Below are 20,453 nucleotides of genomic sequence, written 5' to 3'. Positions count from 1 at the left end.
TATATTGGCCATTAAGTCTATTGGGGTAAATAAGGTGTTTTGAACTAGTATTTACCATAATTTTCAAATATAGCATGCATCCAGATATAATACACACTCCAATTTTTATGAACGAAGGATCAAATTTCCCTTATCATCATGCATAATAGGCACCTAGATTTCTGGAATATTGTGGTCAAAGCTATTGACAAAACTAGTGGGCAAACCTGACTGAGCTAAAAGGTCTATTCCAACTCTAATTTGCTGAGTGGCTAACATCTGGCCTCAAAAAGTGTGCAATACTCAAGTAGACTGAATATGCCATTGGCTTTTATTGATCAACTAAGTGTAGCAGGTGACCCCCTAACAAGGTTCTCAGCGCAGCATTGAATCATCTGACCGGCCCTTCACGGTTCGCTCACAGGTGAATCATTGGCACTGGCAAACTTGGGACAGTAAACTATTTGAGGACAGCAATTCAAACACAACCTTACAACATTTTACCAAAACTGATTTGTAGCTTTGGATATTAAACATAGCGATAACTAGTTTTTATTTTCAAACATTTCTAAATGTGTGTCCATCCGTGTAAATTAATGTAAACAAAGATCTCAAGGCTTCGCTTCTTGTTAACTTCTTTCAAAAATGAAGTTTATAAATGCCAAAAATTAATGTAAACAAGAGATTATTCTTATTTATTTCTTTGAGAAAGGATGAATTTAAAAGAAATATAATTAAAACACAACATTTCTAGTAAATATGCATTATCATTCATAAGGCGTTTGGAAAAGATGTTCTTGACCGGTTGCAAAAAAAAACATTTTGATCTGTTGCCATGTATAATATATACTTTAACTTTTAGATAAATTTTGGGGAAAATGTGTATTGTTAGGAAAATTTGGCTAATCTCATGGCCTGCATAGGAACCCCCTGCAATGCATTAATCCTCCCCACTATGTGAGGCAGGCAAAACTGGACACTGTATTCTGAGGCTAACCAAGGTCTTGAACAAAGCATAAAAGAATGCTATGTTTTTTTGCTAATTATCCTGTGATCACATCTTAGAAATGTAGTTACTTTTAGCTATTGTGTCATGTCATTGCTCATATTCTTTGGGGACTGATGAACTGAAACACCAATGTCTTTCTTTCACCATTGGCTTTAAGTCTTGTCTGTAGGTTCTATGTATGTTTGATTGGCCCACATTACGCTACACTTTTCTGAGTAATGCTTCATTTGCCCAATCAAAGCCAATTGAGTGCTCATCTGGGCCCCACAAGGAAAGCTGTGCCTTCTTTCTTTCCATTACATCCCTTCCCACCTACTTTCATAGCAGTGCATGTTTGAGGAAAGCATAACCTCCCATAGGCTAGCAGTTGCTTCCTGCCCATTCTGGCAGTAAGTGCACCAGTTAATAAGAACAATGAGTTAGAGCACCCCAGGTGTCAAATATTCATCAGAGTTGCCATTTTGCACTTGCCCTGTCCCCACTCAAAACAAATTCCTTAATCTGTTATAAATGAGCCCAATTCTGGTTAAAGCATCTGCTTAATGATTCAATCACATATCAATGGGTAAAGGGTGCTACTTTTATTGTAATTATGAATGCAATTTTGATGGCTGAAATTTATTGTACCAATATTTGAATTTCACAAGAAACAATTATCAGGACAGTTGACTGATAATTTTAGAATATGAAAAGTTCATTGGAAAAATTAACAATTGGAGACAGGCTTTAAGAGCTCATGTACATGATACTGTTCAGTACAATCATAACACCATTGCCTAGATATCATTCGTCTTCCTAAACTACTATAAATTGATTTTGAAAATGCGTTTCAGCAAATCAGCTTATAGTATTTAAACATGAGGTGATTAAGTTTGTCATAAACAATTAGTTTATTGCTGTATAATCTGCTTGGAACATGTTTTCTAGTATCTTTAACTGGAAATAGGCAATTAATCAACTACAACAATTTTAATTATTGTATCATTAACTAAATTGGAAAAAAATATGAACACTGAGATACATAACTGGACTGGTGATAAAAGGTTATGATCCAGATGCAAGGATGATTAAAATGTCTCAGTTTAGAAAAAGCCAGGATATATTGTTGGAAGCCAATCTACACAACCGTTGGTTTATTTCTATGTAGCCAAGATACAGTTTTGGGATAGGTGTATTCTGTTTAGCATACCCTGTATAATCAATCAGTACTTGTAAACCAATTTCAAGAGACAAAAAATTGCAAACTGTGCTGTTCATTCACTAAATTGACAGGAAGTCCAAAGCCATAACTTCTTCTCATCACTAAGTTAGACTGCACTGCCCAAAGATACCTGCATCTCTTAAAAGTGTATTGTGACAAGAGTGGGTGCTGAAAGTCACACAGGAATTGAATCTGACATGAAAAATAGTGAAGAATTAAAGAATAAAGGAGAGAATGGATTCCAAGGTATTCAGATGCTGCACTGGAGGGTATTGGTGGAGGAGGTGGAAAGTTGAAGAGATGTCCTGTATCTGCAGGGGGCTAGGAGGCCCTCAAGGCACCCACTTAAAAATTAGAGGGCAGATAGCTGAGGATGAAGACACTGCAACGTCACTTGATTTCACACTCATAGCCACCAACTCAAAAAGTAACACTGGCTGTATCCTTGGGGGATAGATTAGAGATAGAGAGTTGCATGTGTTGGGATAGCTCGATGCCAGTTGTGTAGCCCCTAGGACCTGACTGCACTGCTACAAGAAATTCAGTGATCTCACATGAACAGTCAAGGTTGATGAAAGCATCTTCAAATGGCAGGTCCTATTAACTGCACCATTAGTCTTAGACTGTGCTCAAATCACCACAATCCATCACTCACCTATTAACAGTCTCTATCAATTAGGATTTATACCAACATTTGGAAACTTCACCTCAGCATCGCACCCACATCTTGCAGTTTGCATGAATTTCTATCTATTCAACCATGACAGCCACATCAGTCAAACAGATTGCACAACACTCACTTGCGCACTACTCCATTTCTTGCAGGACAAGGTGAGGCAGCTGCAGCTAACCGAAAGGGATACAGGCATAGCTGCATGTCCTCACCCCCATGGGAGAGATGGTACTGTCCAAAAGAGCAGCCATGTGGAAGCCATGGCCAACTACGGGGCTGACGCGATAGAAAATGATGGTATCCTTATATCGAATCCTCCTTTTCATTTCTCCTATCCTCCTCATTCCACAGTTTTCAGATTTACCAGCTGCAGATGGTGTAAGCATGCACTTCTTTTTTCCCTGACACTTCTCCCTGCACCACAGCCTTATCCCTGTGTCTCTTTCCTGTCAGATACCCAAGAGGTACAAACTTCCCAGGTGGTGCAGGAATATTAAGAAGAGAGCGATGATAAAGGCACTTCAATGTCATTTGATTTCGCACCCGCAATCACCAGCTCAGTAAGTGACACTGGACATATCCTTTCTGTACCTGTGATAACTTTGCCAGAATGAATGTATAAGGATGTTGCTTTACTGAGGATGAAACTTCTACACATACATCATGTATAGCTAAATTCATCCTCCCCAGCTTATTCCCACAAATATTTTTATGTGACTGCAATAGCTTCTCCAAATCATTATGATACTTGTCAGGGAGGTAACTCAACATTGCATTTAAATTTTTGAGTACCCCCTCATTATCCAATTTGATTAGAGGAAAATCAATTTCAGAATCCTGCATTTCTCCCTCTTTCCCATTATCTACAATATCTCCTTTTGGTCCTCTTCTCTGTCAAAATACTTTTAAAGCATATTTACATGACACACCCCCTGCTTCTTTCTTCTATCTGGAGTATTTATTAAATAATTTACTTCATTCAGTTTCTTTTCAATCCTGTAAGGTCCATTAAACCTTGCCTTTAATGAGTCACCCAGTACTAATAACAGAACTAGCACTTTCTCCCAGTAACAAAGCTACAAGCTGTAGATTTCCTGTCTTCCTTCACTTTCATCACTTGCTGTGATGAATGCTCCCTAGCCAACTCACATGCTCTGTCCAATCTCTCTCTGAAGTTGGATACATAATGCAGGAGAGTAGTTTTAAAATTTTGACTCACCAATTTCTCATGAATCAACTTCAGTGATCCCCTTACCTCATGACCATAACTAGTTCAAAAGGGCTAAAATCAGTTGATGCATTAGGAGCGTCCCTCAAGACAGTTAGTGGAGTTACAGAAAAAAGTATTCGCAAATAAAGCAGTTATTTCAGGCAGCTTACTCAGAAACAGAGCAGAGTGTATTCCAGAATGTTGTTACCTTAAGGATAATGTTTTGATGATAAAATGGAGGCCTTATCAAGGTTTCAGCAAATTAAAGCTGGAGGGAGGTGCATCAGATTGTAATAACATTTCGATATAGAAATGAGATTCTGTGGATAGTTCATAAAATTCCAATGTGGGGACATTTAGGAATTAGAACGACACAAGTGAAAATACAAAAACATATTTTCTGGCCTAGATTGCATCGAGATGTAGTCAAATTCTGTAAAACATGTTACATATTTCAGATGGTAGGGAAACCCCAAACAGTGATTAAGCCAGCGGCTTTAATTCCAATTCCAGCATTTGACAAACCTTTTACTAGGGTCCTGACTGATTTTAACTGTTGTTATAAGTTCAAACTTGTCATGTAAATTGTTCTGTTATATTATTCGTTTAGCAGAATATTCTTTTAGGAACAATATTTGTTCATAATCAAAATTCCTCTGATTCACAATTTCTGTTGCCCACTGATTAATTCAGAAATTGATGAACAATGGTCAGTTTTGCAGAAGATGTGGGAAAATTACCTGAAAACATTGCCTGTTAAAATTAAGCAAACATTATTATATCACTGACTGAATACAGAAAATTCTAAGACAGAACCGCATATATCTTAGATTGAAATAAGATGACACATCATTACTCTGTTACTTTATAAATTAGAATTGTTTTATGATAATGAAAATTATTGCTGAATTAATAAGACAAACATTATTATGCTGTCATTTTTTATTTATTCTTTCATGGGATGTGGATGTCACTGACAAGGTCAGCATTTGTTGCCCATCTTTAATTGTCCTTGAACTGAATGGCTTGCTAGGCCATTTCAGAGGGCATTTTAGAGTCAACCATGCTGATGTGGGTCTGGAGTCACATGTAGGCCAGACCATATAAAGAATCTGAAGGACACTAGTGAACCAAATGGATTTTTACAACAGTCAATGATAGGTTCATGGTCACTATTACTAAGACAAGCTTTTAATTCCATATTTTATTAAATTTAAATCCCACCAGCTGCCATAGCAAGATTTGAACCCATGCCCCCAAAACATTAGCCTGGGCAGCTGGGTTACTATTTCAATGACATTACCACTACACCAATGTTTAAACCTTGAGTGATCAGATTATATTGGGTCACTATGACTCTAGCTGAGTATAATCTCTCAAAGAAGAAATTGATAGCTGCCCTTGAGTCGCTTCATGCAGTACTACATGATAGATTACCTGTCCTATACATCCACTGCCAGCTTTTTTAGGCTAAATGTAACTAAATATTCTGATGGAGTTTCTTAATATTTTGATATAAGCAGCTCAGAGTCCAAAGACAATATGTGGAAGTTTTTATTATAATGTGTCAATAGAGCAAAAAAATTTACACTGTTTTATCAGCAACTTGACTATTGATTTGTACACTTGTAACATGAATTTAAGAACACAGACTGCATGTAGTTTATAAAATAGTGTTCCATTATTCCACTGGCATCAAAGCTATATAAACTCTCAAGGGAAAGCATAACTTCAAGGAACAAATTAATTGCAATGAATATTCATGGCCAATGCTCTGCCCCATTTGTGGCCTCAGCTCCTAAATGCTGTGACCTACCGATCATGAACAGCTGCTGCAGCTCATTGCTGCCGTCCTGCTCGCATCTTCCAGGTTCCCTAGCCACCATCAGAAGCTGCAATTTGCCCTATTCATGGCTTTGACTCAAGCCACACTGCAACTCACACATCCTAAACTTGCCCTTGCTGCTTTCTCCCTTTCCTCATGACAACTGGCTCGACCCCTCAGTTTGCCAAAGGCACCACCCCCTGCATGGAGGGAGCCATAGGGGCTGACCAGTTCCCCTGCTAGGTGCCCTCCCCCACTATTGGCATCTGCTGCTGGAGGCCCCACTACATACTGTTGACCAATATTCTACATTAATCTTTAAATGCATTAAAAATCAATATTCGTTGCATTAACAGGTGCTGCAGGATATTAAAGATTAAATTCTGCTTGCTGATTCAGTCTTGAATTCAATAGCACTCTCACAAATTTTTCTTTATTGGATTTGTGTAAGTTATTTGACAATATTGACAAAGTGATAAAGCCACAAAAACATGTTTCTGGACATCTTTGTATATGGGAAATTGATCTATGTCGCATAAGGGACTATGAATAAGAATTCAGATTTCTTCAACACTTGGATTTTTGAAGATTTGAAATTGGGATATTTATGAAACTACAGCTGAAGTTCTGACCTTCATTCCAGTAAATGGTTTATAAGACTCCCCAGAAAGTAACAAAGTATCCCTGTTTTCTACCAACTAGAAGAGACTGAGGCACAATCAATGGAGCAGGAACAGCCTTAACTGGAGAATTGAAAAAAGAATTACATTTCCTACTGTGACTGCAGATGCCAAAGTTAACGACTTATCACCCAGCAAGACAGTGTAGCCCTGGATAGAGGAAACAATGACACTGTATATACCTAGAGATAAATGTGTTCTGTGCACATAAATGGCATTACTGTCAAAGATTCAGGTGGACCAAATTAACCATAAGTTATGTTTTCATGAATTAAAATGGAATGGACCAATTTCAATAAATGTAATTTACATTGAGGGAGGATATTTGCACCATTATTCCATCATAACTTCAGCATTAGATCATATGAACATACAAACATACAAAATAGGAGCAGAAATAGGCCATTCAGCCCCTCGAGCCTGCTCTGCAATCCAATAAGATCTTGGGCAGAATTTTGCCCTTGAGGGGCGGGCGGGCCCCATTGGCTCAGCGGCAGGCGGGCATCCGATCACCATCGCTGAAATGGGGCCCACCGCCATTTTAAGTGGGCGGCCAATTAAGGCCCGCTCAGCGGGCTGCCCAGCGGGGAGCGCTATGCACTTCCTGTGCAGGCAGGGGGGGATTCCCCAACTGTCAAAGTACGCTCTTTCGCACATTCACGTGAAAGAACACACATCTCCCTGAGACTAAGTGCTGCCTCAGGGAGAGCGCTGAAAGCTTTTGAAAGTGTAAAAATAGAAAAATAAAAAAATTAACATGTCCCCCTCATGTGACAATGTCACACGAGATGGCACATGTTAATACATGTCACAGAAACTTTATTAAAGGTTTTTAAAACCAACATGAAACCTCATCCTGCTGGTGGATGAGGTTTCATGTTTTTTCAGAAGCCCACTGGGGCTCCTGGCCTGCCCGCCAGCCTTAATGTTAGACGGGCAGGGCCTTTAATTGGTTTAACAACCCTGTCAATGGCCTCAATTGGCCATTGACAGGTCGGCGGGCGGACAGCTGATTTCGCTGCGCCCCCGCCTTCCTGAATATTTAAATGGGGCGGGATGATGTCGGGGGTTTCCTCCCCGATGTCATCCCAATTCATTTTGGTGTCGGCGAGCAGGCCCTGCCCCCAGCTCACCGACGGAAAAATTCTGCCCCATGTTTGTGCTTTGAATTCCACAGTCCCACCTACCTCCAATAACTTTTTATTCCCTTGCCTAACAAGAATCTATCTACTTCTGCCTCAAAATATTCACTAACCCGCCTCCACCACCTTCGGAGGCAGAGAGTTCCAAAGTCACAAAACCCTCAGAGAAAGAAATGTCTCCTCATCTATGTCCTAAAAGGGTGACCCCTAATTTTAAAACATTGCCCCCTATTTGTGGACTCACCCACCAGAGGAAACATCCTTTCGACATCTACCTTGTCAATATAGTTCAGGGTCTTATATACTTCAATCAAGTCACCCCTCACTCTTCTAAAGTGGCAACAAGCCAATCTGTAAAACCATTCCTCATAAGGCAACCCGCTCATCCAAGGTATCAATCTAGTAGACTTCCTCTGAAGTGCCTCCAACACATTTGCATTCTTCCATAAATAAGAAGACCATAACTTCACACAGTATTCGAGGTGTGGTCTCACCAATGCCCTGTATAACTGAGGCATAACATTGTTACTTTTATGTTCAATTCCCTGCATAATAAAGGATAGCATTCCATTAGCCTTGTTAATTACTTGCTGTCCCTCCATGCTAATTTTTATGACTAGAACACCTAGATCTCTCTGCACCTCAGATTAAGCAGCTGTTCTCCATTTATGTAATACTCTGCTTTTTTTATTCTTCCTGCTAAAGTGAACAATTTCACATTTTCCTACATTACACTCCATCTGCCAGATTTTTGCCCACTTTCTCAACCTATCTATATCCATCTACAACATCCGTATGTCTTCTCCACAACATACTTTCCTACCTATCTTTGTGTCATCTGCAAATTTAGCTACCATGCCTTCAATCCCTTACCTAGGTCATTGATATAAATTGTAAAAAGTTGAGGACCCAGCACAGACCCCTATGGGCCCCCTATGGGACCCCTATAGACCTCTACTCATCACATCCTGCCAATCAGAAAAAGACCCATTTATGCATGCTGTCTGTTTGCTACCAACCAGCCAATCTTCTATGCATGCTAATATGTTACATCCTACACCATGAGCATTTATTTTCCACAATAACTTTTGATGTGGCACCTTATCAAATGGAAATCCCAGTACAGCATGTCTACAGGCTCTCCTTTATCCACAGCGCATGTTACTCCTTCAAAGAACCCCAATAAATTAGTTAAACATAATTTCCCTTTCACAAAACCATACTGACTTTTGCCGATTACCTTGAGTTTCTCTAAGTGCCCAGCTATAACCTCCTTAATGATCAATTCTAACACCTTCCCCACAACAGACATCAAGCTAACTGGTCTATAGTTTCCTGTTTTCTGCCTCCCTCCTTTCTTGAATACAGGGGTTTTATTTGCTACTTTCCAGTCTGATGAAACCTTTCCAGAATCTAGAGAATCTTATAAAATTAACACCAACGCATCTACTATCTCATTTGCCACCTTTTTGAGACCCTAGGATGAAGTCCATCAGGACCTGGAGATTTGTCAGCCCACAGCTCCATCAGTTTGCTCAGTACTGCTTCCCTAGTGATTGGAATTTCATGAAGTTCCCTCTCCCTTCCACCTCCTGATTTACAACTATTACTGGAATGTTTTGTGTATCCTCTATAGTGAAGGCAAAAGCAAAATATGTGTTCATTTTACCTGCCATTTCCCTGTTATCCACTATTAACTCCCCACTGTCACTCTCTCAGGGACCAACACACACTTTACTTACGCTTTTCCTTTTCAAATAGCTGTAGAAACTCTTGCTTTCCATTTTTACACTTCTAGCCAGCTTCCTCTCATACTCTAATTTATTTCTCCTGATTAATCTTTTAGTCGTTCTCTACTATTCTTCATATTCTGACCAACCATCTGATCTGCCACTCATCTTTGTGTAATTATGTGCTTTTTCCTTAAGTTTGATGCTTTCCTTAACTTCTTTAGTTAACCACAGATGGTGGGTCCTCCCCTTAGAATGTTTCTTTATTGTGGGAATATACTTATTCTGAGTATTCCGAAATATCCCCTCAAATGTCTACCACTGCTTCCAGATTGATCTATCCCCTTGCCTAGTATCCCAGTTCACTTCAGCTAGAACAGCTTTCATGCCCATATAGTTGCCCTTACATAAGTTTAAAATACAAGTCTTAGACCCACTCTTCTACCTTTAAAACTGGATTCAATCATATTTGTGGTCACTGCTACCTCGGGGTGCCTTCACTCTGAGGTCTGAGGATTAATCCTCACATCACACAATACCAAGTCTAATATAACCTGCTCTCTGGTTGGTTCCAGAAAGTGCTACTCTAAGAAACTATTTTGAATGCATTCTATGAACTCCTCATCCAGGCTACTATTGCCAGTCTCATTTTTCCAGTTTATATGTAGACTAAAATCACCCATGATATTGCTGTCCCTTTATCAAAAGCACCCAATATTTCTTCTTGTATATTTTGTCCTTCATTGTAGTTACTGTTAGCAGGGATGTAAACCACTCACAGTAGTGACTTCATTCCCCTACAATTCCTCATCTTCACCGAAACCGATTCTATATCCTGAACTGCTGAATGAAGGTCATCTCTAACTATTTCACCAATGCCATCCTTGATCAACAGTGCTATCCCTCCACCTTTGCCTAGCTTCCTATTCAGCTGAACACCATGAGAAATGGGGAAAATGTACTATTTTAACCATTTGTACCATTTTCCTAGGTATTTCCCAATATTTTGATGAAGCTGCACTGCAAAATCAAAACAGCTTCCATAGAACTTCCAGACAATGGTGTGTAAAAATCATCTAATATGTAGATAAATGGGAAAAATATACACGGTACAGAGAGTTATGTTGATAGTACAATTCACCAATCCCCACTTCAGCATTGGTCACCATTTGATCGGATTGAAATAATAGTAATTTTGAATTTAAATTGAGAGGAAACATTGCACTCAATTGGGGCTTGTGGAATTCTTAGTTCCCAGATGGAAAAGGGAGAGAAAATGGACAGAGATCTTCACCCTGGCATTTTCACTGAAGGCACAAACAAAGATTAGACAGAGAAATAAGAGAAAAAAAAATAATAAATCCTCCCTTCCAGGCCCCTATGTTAGCTAAAACAGTTAATGATTTCCTCTCCTTACATGCTGTCCCCCTCCCAAATCTATCATCATCTTCCCCTGCTCAGAAAACCCACCCATGACCACCACCCCAGCCCTTGTAAACGATTGGCCCTTCTTCAGCCTCCCTATCCTCTCCAAAGTTCTTGAACATGTTGTCAGCTTCCAAATCCATGCTCATCTTTCCCCCAATCCCACGCTTGATTCCCTCCAATCAGTTTTTAGCCATATCACAGTATTGAAACAAGCCTTATGAAACTATAAAATGGCATTCTGTGTGCATGTGACTGTGAAAACTATTCGTCCTTGTTCTTCTCAATCTGTTGGTAACGTTCGACGCGATGGCCACACCATCTTCCTCCAATGCTTCCCCACTGTCATTTAACTGGTTTCAACTGCCATGGTCTTTTCTATTCTTATCCAGCAAATCAAAGTTAAAGAATTACCTACAATGGCTTTTTTGCACACTTCTCCACCGTGGCCCCATGAATCTATCCTTTAATTTCACAGGCACGTGTTACTCCTCGACAACATCATCTGAAAACACAGGACAGAATTTTACCGTTCCCCCCACTGGCAGGTTTGCTGGTGGGGGAGTGCCAGCAATATCCCCTGAGTGGCCCTCCCACTGTCCTCCCATCCATTCATGACCCGTTTGCAATTTTACAGCCCCAATTGAGGCACTTATGTAGCCAAGTATTGGTCACTTAAGGGCTGCTTCCTGCTCGACCTCAATTTTGAGGCTGATGAGAGGAGTTCATGGGTGGGGGGATGCCTGCAGGTCACCCTTCCTGGGCCTTCGAAAGGAAGGTCGGGGGGACACCTCTCCCAAGAACCTTGGTTCCACATTGGGTGGCCCTGTTTAAGGTCTGCTCACATGCGGGTGCTCCCAACTCCTGGCCTCTCCATAAAAGCCCCACCCCACTCTCCCCAACCTCCTAGATCTCACCTCCCCTCCCTTCCATGAGACTTGTCACATGGGTTAGGGGCGAAAGTCCCGTCTCCAGCCACAAATCCACTCATTAATGCATCTCAGAGCTATCCAAAAAATTGTGCCCACAATTTCAGCTTCCTCATTGTTACAACTGGTCCCAAGGTGAGGTCACCAAAATGGTTATGATCCCGGACGAGATACCCCCAATTTGTTAACCTCCTGAACTGGATCCCAATTTTGTTATGCTCCCAGGTGAGGAGGAATGAGCTGGCTCCCCTACTTTACTTAGCCCCCTCGGTCGGTTGTACCAAGGTTAATTTAAAAGGGATACCTTCCCCCGTGGATACTTTTTCCCAGTCCAAATGTATTAATGTTTTAGGAGGAGCCAATTTAACCAGTTTTTCGAGTCAAAGAAAGAGTAAGTTTATTAAGTTACTAAAACCGAGAAAAAAATAATAAAAATGCACCACAGTAACACATAGATTAGAAGCTGAGTCCAAAAATAAAAGTAAAAACAATATACATGAATCGATCTTTGGCTTGTCCATGAGTGGTAGATGGTGAAGTGTTGTGACCATTAAGTTGGGTGATTCCATTAGAGCTGACTTTGGCAGTTTAGCTGTTGGTTTGGAGACACTTGGTTCTGCAGGTTGGCTGATGAAGCTGTCCTATTTCTTTTTTGACTGTGGATTTTCTGACTTGCCTCCACCAGAGAGAGAGAGAGAGAGAAAGGGACAGAGTGCCTTTGCATGCAAACTGCAAAGGGGTGCCTAGTAGATCTTCTTCTGCTGTGACTCTCACTAGCACACACTGGCTTGGCAGAACTAGAACACACAGATCAGGTCTGCAGTTAGCTTTTTAATCCATTTCACTGTGTATTCCTGGAAGGGAAGAAACAAACATATCTTTCTCCTAGAGTCTGTTTTCTTTAAACTCAGATCATTTTCACATTCTGAGGTATAACTCAACAGGAGATGGTTTCTGATGAGATGTGGTAATCATTCTTCATTGTCTCCGTAACCACAGGAAGTTAAAGTTCAGTCTTTTGCATTTCATCTCTTCCTGTCAAGTGTTTCTGTCTGAAGTAGGCCTTGACACCTTTTTAGGTGCAACATTCCATGTTCCCTCTGGACTAGTTGGTTAAGTATAATCCACATAGGAATTTTACAGAAAGTGGTTACTTTACATGCTCAGCCAGCTTTTGCTCAGTGTCTTTGCCTGTATGTCTTTTTAAAAAAACATGTCTTCCTTAAAAAATTCAATATGCTCGTAAGTAATTCAGGACTATAATCCACTATTGTGACACTCATATACACTGATAACACTCAACTCTATCTCACCATTACCTCTCTTGACCCTTCACTGTCTCTGATTTATCACTCTGCTTATACAACATCCAGTATTGGATGAGCGGAAAATCCTTCCAACTAAATATTGGGAAGAACAAAACCATTATCTTTTGTCCCATCCGCAAACTCGATTCCCTGGCCATTGTTTCCACCCCTCTCCTAAGTATCTGTCTGAAGCTGAGCCAGACCGTTCACAATGTTGGTGTTTTGTTTGCTGCTGAGATGGATTTCTGACAATGGTTTAATCACCAAGTTCGCTTACTTCTGTCTCTATAACATCACCCAATCCCATTTCTGCCTCAGCTCATCTGCTGCTGAAACCCTTATCCTCGCCATCATTATTGCTAGACTTGAATATTCCAATGCTCTTCTGCCCAAGCTCCCTTTTTTCACCCTATATAAGCTTACATTCATCCAAAATACTATCTGTATGTTAACCTGCATCAAGTCCCATCCGTCCATTAACCTAGTGCTTGTTGATCCATACCAGCTCCTGGTCCTGCAATATTTCAATTTTAAAATTATCGTCCTTGTCTTCAAATCCTTCTACGACTTTGTCCCTCCCTAACTCTGCAACCTCTTCTAGCCCTACAAGCCTTTGAAATTTCTCTGTTCCTCTTATTTTGGCATCTTGTACATCCCCAATTCCAATCGCTCCACTATTGGTAGGTGTGTCTTTAGCTGCCTAGGCCCTAATCTTTGGAATACACTTCATAAAATTCTCCATCTTTCTCTGTCGCCCTCTCATCCTTAAAGAGAAACATACCTTTTTGATCAAGCTTTTAGTCATCTGTCCTGATATCTCATTCTGTGGCTTGGTGTCAACGTTTGATTGGTAAGACTGTTGCAAAGCAATGTTAAAGGTGTTATATAAATACAAGTTGTTATTGCTGTTGGATGGTGCTATCCCTGTAGTATAATGGAGTATGTTAGACCAATGCCATAAAGGTTTAACTGTAATAGTTGGTGATATTATAGAAGGAAGTGACATATGCTCATGTGACCTGAGAGTTTAGTAGAAAGCAGCATGGAAAGAAGCAAAGAAGCTAGTATAAGGGAGTATTCTCATAACTGTAAATATGTTACAATAAAGTTAGAGTGTTTGCAGCTGGCAGTCTTCAGGTGTTATTGAAACTAGTCCAACGCAATAATATAACCCTACCAACTCATTTTCTTCCCTTCATGCTAGAAAAACATCTATTTTATGGAGTGCCCAAAAGAAGGTCTGTGACCAACCTTTTTAATCAAAAGATTAGAGAAGAGTAGTTCAAGACAAGGCATTTCACCTTTAATGCAATAAATCTGATTTGGAGGTCTTCTACCTGGTTCGCAGCAGTGATTTTGGTGGCCATCACTATTACTCCAGGCCTCTTCAGTGTGGTGAACATGAAATTTGACCTATTATTAATTTGAATTTAATGCCCTCAATTACTGAATCGGTTTGAAGATTTTGATAAATTATTTTCTGGATAGCTTTTTGCAAATGTACTCCTGGTTTTGTAGAACTCCTTCTATTTTGGGTTATTGTGAATGTTTATCCATATCTGGCAACAGCATTTAACATATGACATATAACATATAACATATAACACATATAACAACATCAATTGTAACATCTAACCTTGTAGAGGGCAACAAATACATAACCACCATGTTAAAGTGAATTACTTTGCCACTAATGGTAAACTTGTACTAAATGCAAATACCACTGCATGCTTCTTCTGGTTAAATATATTGTCACAAACTGATGGAAGTAATTTCCTGTTGAAGAAAAGGCAAAAGTGATAAGAAACAGATATAATTAGGCTTTACTAGCATTTTCTTTAATGGCATCAGTGATCACTAGAATTGAAATAGGAGTACTAATGCAGGCAGTTAGATTATTTTTGTTCTTGTCATGTTCCCATTCATTTTCTCTTCTGCCTCTTGGATCTAACACAGAAAAGATGTTTATAAGATGAGACAGGAGACATGAAAAGGTCTATTTAATTTGTCTGGGATGTTGAAGACAAATTAGAGTCAAATGTAATGGTGGAATTGGAGCACTTTGACACATGTACCAGTAATAGAGACAGCAGGAGTATTGAAAACCTCTTGCTTGATATTGGAACATCATTTTAATTGGAGAGATACCTTTCTTCTCATTTACTGGCACTACAATGGAGTAGCAATAGCTATACAGAGACATCTCAACAAATCATGTTGAATGTTTGAATGTAAAGAGAAAGAACTGACGGTGAACTGTTTGATCTAATTTGTTCATTTTTCTCCCAGAAGAGCAATTGGGATAAGAATACATTTCTGCAGCAAAATTGCTATTGGGATCACGGGCCTCTGCCCTCATCTGAATAATTGGAATGAGATGCCAGCATTTGCCCAGAGGTAGCTTGCCCATCTTGGTGAATATAATTTGGCTTGTCTGCCTCACTGGCAGCAGTCCTCAGATAAGTGATAGCTGGGATGAAAAATGGAAGGAGTTAATTGTGTGCCATCCCAGAGGGAACAGCACTCCCACTGAGCTAAAGCTGACACAGGTGAACTGCTACTCCTGTCTTTTCTGTCACCTCATAATGATGCAAAAAGTAGTTAGGTTTTTCTAAAATCAGTTGAATAATTCAAAATTTCCCAAGAGCAATACTTCTTCAAAAGCAGATTATATGGTTCCAGTGCACTGACATCAGGACAGCTGTCCATCAGAAAATACATGTGCCCATGGAGCAAGAAGCTGACCTCTGCTGTACAGTACAATGCTAGCTATTCAGCATTCAGCATCTTTAAAGAGCAACTGTTATGCTTTAAAGCTGTGCTGCAACTGAGGGAGATAAATTGTTTGTGAGAACTGCCTAGTGCAGTAACACAGCTTTGAGGTTGTACTGAAGGAGGTCTTGCAGAGTAGTTCAATTAGTTCAAAGTAGTTCAATCAGAAGAGTGCATTTTGCAAAAGGGAGCAGTATGAATGGCAGTATGAATGGAGGCTACAAAGTGAATGGATCCCATTTTATTTGTGGCCTTCACGTCTTGGTCTGCAGTTTATTGACTGACTTGCCTAGGTCACCGTGTTTTGAAACAGTAATGCTTGGCTTCAGTAATATTAATTCCACCATTTGGTTTATCTCACAACATCTCTGCCCGTGTTGAGAGAGGAATGTTGAGAATTGGCACAGATTATGGAAATATCTCTTAGGATAAAGCTACATTTGTTCTCACAGTCACCTCTTTTAACTGGCTATAGAAGATACAAGTTCAGCAGCAATCTTATGGTGCCTGTATTTGCAGGGGTACTTATTAACCTGGCACAAGAAAGAACTAGCCAGATCCATTCCTGGGGGCAGAAATTGATACTCAGCAGTCATCTACCTCACTTACTCCTCCCACTAGGATTGGGTGGGGGGCGGTGTGAAAGGGTCATTAGGAGAAGTGAATTAGAAGTATGAGAAATAGGGGTAGAGTTTTGCCTCTGGCAGTGGGACAAAATGGGCGATGATATTAATGCAATGGATATGAATGTTGGCGAGTGTATAAAATACAGCCAACATGGTATGCCCATTTTAGGCTACTAGTCAAGATGAATTTCTAGACAAAGTAAACTTTCTCTTTTGGGAAACACTGGGGAAAAAAACACCCTGGACTTCACACTTTAAGGGTTAATGCTGGTAAGCATCTGACAGTTCTTGTGGTATGAAGCAGTTCAAGGTTGTTTAGGTGAAATTGTGTGGCATCCATGTGTCTAGATGCACAGCTGGGCTAGCAGCAAGTCCATTGGGCATGTGTGGCATTAACAATTGAGTACTGGAGGCACTTAAATGACTATTACTGACATATATTCATTCTGAAGAAAGTATTGTTTTATGGTTGTGCTCATCTTCTTTCTCTGTTTACTGTTCGTTTTTATTCCTGCCTGTTGATGGTGATGCCCCCTGCAGAGGAAAGTTATGCGAGTCAAAACCCTGGAACTCCCTTACTTACAGCACTGTGGGAATGCCTACACCAATGGTCAGCAATGGTTCACCACCACCTTCTCAAGGGCAATTAGGGATGGGCAATAAATACTGGCCTAGCCAGCGATGCTGTATCTCATGAAAGGATAAAAAAACAAAATCTGGCCAGGTTTTACAATAGTACTCTCCCTAATCTATTCAAGAATTTCTACTTGGAAGGACCATTAAAAATTTGTTTCACAGCCTTTTTTTTGTTTTGCTGCAACTTCTTCACCATCTACCTTGGCATCTTCTGCTTGTGAAGCTCCCAATTTTTCGTTCTTTCAATTCAAAAGTCACTAAAATGGGTTCCACAAAGGAAATAAACTTTGGAGGAAGAATGGGAGAAGCTATGAATTGAGACCAAGTTGGTCAGGTACAACAGGGGCATATGATTCTGACCTGCTGCTTCCATAACTCCAGAAACTAAATCCTAAAGTGCTAATCTCACCAGCTGACCAAGGACCATTAATTTTGGATGTTTTACTTCGCAATGAAAACCAGCATTCAGCTATACCGCATGTTGCAGCCAAATCTATAGTCACCCCCATTGTTGATACTCCATTGTCCTTGGCTTTGAAGTGCCACAAATGTCCTGGATTTTTATGCTACAGGATCAATGCAGATTCCTAATAGGACATGGAAAATTTTAGCCATTTAGGTGTCCACATATTTTATAAGGCAATTCACAGATGTATTCTTGATTAGTGCAAACATTCCAGGTGGGCAGCTGAGAGCTGACAGGGCATTTTTATTTTACAGAATAGCAAAATTCCCTAGAGTCCCATACAGTTACAGATGGCATCCACGTAACCATACATATTTCCTTGATCAATGCTATCAAAGTCAACGGGAAAGGATTTTGATTGCTCAATCTTAAAAAAAACTCATTCATGGGATGTGTGCATCGTTGGTAATGCCAACATTTATTAATGATCCCTAATTTTCTTTGCGAAGGTGGTGGTGAACTGCCAACTTGAGCTGCTGCTGTCTGTGTGGCAAAGGCACTCCCACAGTGCTGTTAGGTAAGAAGTTCCCAAGGAATGGCAACATATTTTCAAGTCGGGATGGTGTTCTCATGCACTTGCTGCCCTTGTCCTTCTAGGCAGTAGAAGTCAAGGGTTTTAGATAATGTAGTTATTTTTGCTCAGCAATACAAATAGCTCAATAAATGCACACTCTACAGGCAGCTGCCATAATATCTTCATTTAAGGCTTTCCACTATGCCAGCACTTTTTGACCTAGAAAAAAAAGCTTTCTAATTGGATCTTGATAAGGCTCTCTTTTCATTGATGGCTTCTGTGAACGTTCCTAACACACCAGCTGAGCACTGCTATAATGAGATCCATTCTTCAACTACAGTCACTGAGGATGCTGTTAGAATTTTGAAGCTTCTCTTCAGGTGCCTAGATCATTCTGGGTTTGCTGTGCAATGTACAGCCTGCCGAAGATCAGTAAGTATTGTGATGGTATGTCACATGCTAGACAATGCTGTTTTACAAGGTGCCTTCCTAATATACACCCTTTAGATGGAAAGCACATAGGACAGGGAGGACCAGGCAGCAATTAAGCATCAACATAAAATAGATACAGAGGACAACCCAATGCTGGGTGCAAGAGCCATTTTGATGTGGGAGATCTCTTCTTGACCACTACATTAGAGCATTGCATGAATAGGCCTGGTTACATCATTCCCTCTTCCCACCATAAAGATACCATCATCTACAAATACCTCTCTACTCACATAGTTTCCATTTACACCACCCCATCAAAGCTACTTTGAAAATTTACCAAAAACAATTAGTGTATTAATAATTTTACTGGAAACCCATATATTGAGTTTACTTACTGTTCCTTTTTTAATTAATTTACAGGATGTGGGCTTCGCTGGCTAGGCCAGCATTTATTACCCATCCCTAGCTGCCCTTGAGAAGGTGGTGGTGAGCTACTTTTTTGAACCACTGCAGTCCCTGTGGTAGTGGTAGGTACACACACAGTGCTGTTAAAAAGGGAGTTCCAGGATTTTGATCCAGCGACAGTGAAGGAACGGCGGTATATTTCCAAGTCAGGATGGTGAGTGGCTTGGAGGGAAACTTCCAGATGGTGGTGTTCCCATATATCTACTGCCCCTTTCCTTCTAGATGGTAGTAGTCATGTGTTTGGAGGGTGCTGTCTAAGGAGCCTTGGTGAATTCCTGCAGTGCATCTTGTAGATGGTAAATGCTGCTGCCACTGTGCGCCGGTGGTGGAGGGAGTGAATGTTTGTGCATGGGGTGCCAATCAAGTGGGCAGCTTTGTCCTGGAGAGCATGAAGTTTCTTGAGTGTTGTTGGAGCTGCACTCATCCAGGCAAGTGGAGAACATTCCATCACATTTCTGACTTTTACCTTGTAGATGGTGGACAGGCTTTGGGGAGTCAGGAGGTGAGTTACTCGCCAAAGGATTCTTAGCCTCTGGCCTGCTCTTGCAGCCACAGTATTTATATGGCTAGTTCAGTTCAGTTTCTGGTCAATGGTAACCTCCAGGATGTTGATAGTGGGAGATTCAGCAATAGTAATACCATTGAATGTCATGGGGCAATGGTTAGATTCTCGCTTTTTAGAGATGATCATTGCCTGGCATTTGTGCAATGCAAATATTAATTGCCACTTGTCAGCCCAAGCCAGGATATTGTGCAGGTTTTGCTGCATTTGGACATGGACTGCTTCAGTATCTGAGGAGTCACGAATGGTGCTGAACGTTGTGCAATCCTCAGCGAACATCCCCACTTCTGACCTTATGATGAAGCAGCTGAAGATGTTTGGCCAAAAACACTACCCTGAGGTACTGCTGCAATGATGTCCTGGAGCTGAGATGACTGACCTCCAGCAACCACAACCATCTTCCTTTGTGCTAGGTGTGACTCCAACCAGTGGAGAGTTTTCCCCCTAATTCCCATTGACTCGAGTTTTGCTAGGGCTCCTTGTGCCATACTTGGTCAAATGCTGCCTTGATGTCAAGGGCAATCACTCTCACCTCAGCTCAGGAGTTCAGCTCTTTTGTCCATGTTTGAACCAAGGCTGTAATGAGGTCAGGAGCTGACTGGCCCCGGAGGAACCCAAGCTGAGCGTCAGCGAGCAGATTATTGCTTAGCAAGTGCTACTTGGCCGTGTTGGATTTGCCCTGCTTTTTGTGTACATGATGTACCTGGGAAACTTTCCACATTGCTGGGTAGATGCCGGTGTTGTAGCTTTACTTGAACAACTTGGCTAGAGGCACAGCAAGTTCTGGAGCACAAGTCTTCAGTACTATTACTGAAATGTTATCAGGCCCATAGCCTTTGCAGTATCCAATGTCTTCAGCCATTTCTTGAT

At 40.6% G+C, this 20,453-nt stretch overlaps 1 long non-coding RNA gene across 1 annotated transcript in view; it reads left to right on the top strand.

Annotated features, from left to right (window-relative positions):
* The window catches only part of LOC144694182 (uncharacterized), a 100,817-nt gene that overhangs the window by 60,698 nt on the left and 19,666 nt on the right, over window positions 1-20,453 (top strand). The window contains exon 2 of the long non-coding RNA XR_013579670.1: window positions 10,441-10,510. This is a non-coding gene — a long non-coding RNA (uncharacterized LOC144694182). The remainder of the gene's footprint in view (window positions 1-10,440; window positions 10,511-20,453) is intronic.

Source organism: Cetorhinus maximus, chromosome 19 (assembly GCF_964194155.1).
Source record: "Cetorhinus maximus chromosome 19, sCetMax3.hap1.1, whole genome shotgun sequence".
NCBI lineage: Eukaryota > Metazoa > Chordata > Chondrichthyes > Lamniformes > Cetorhinidae > Cetorhinus > Cetorhinus maximus.
The sequence above is the reverse complement of the archived record's forward strand: the minus strand, read 5'-3'. Positions and strand labels throughout refer to the sequence as shown.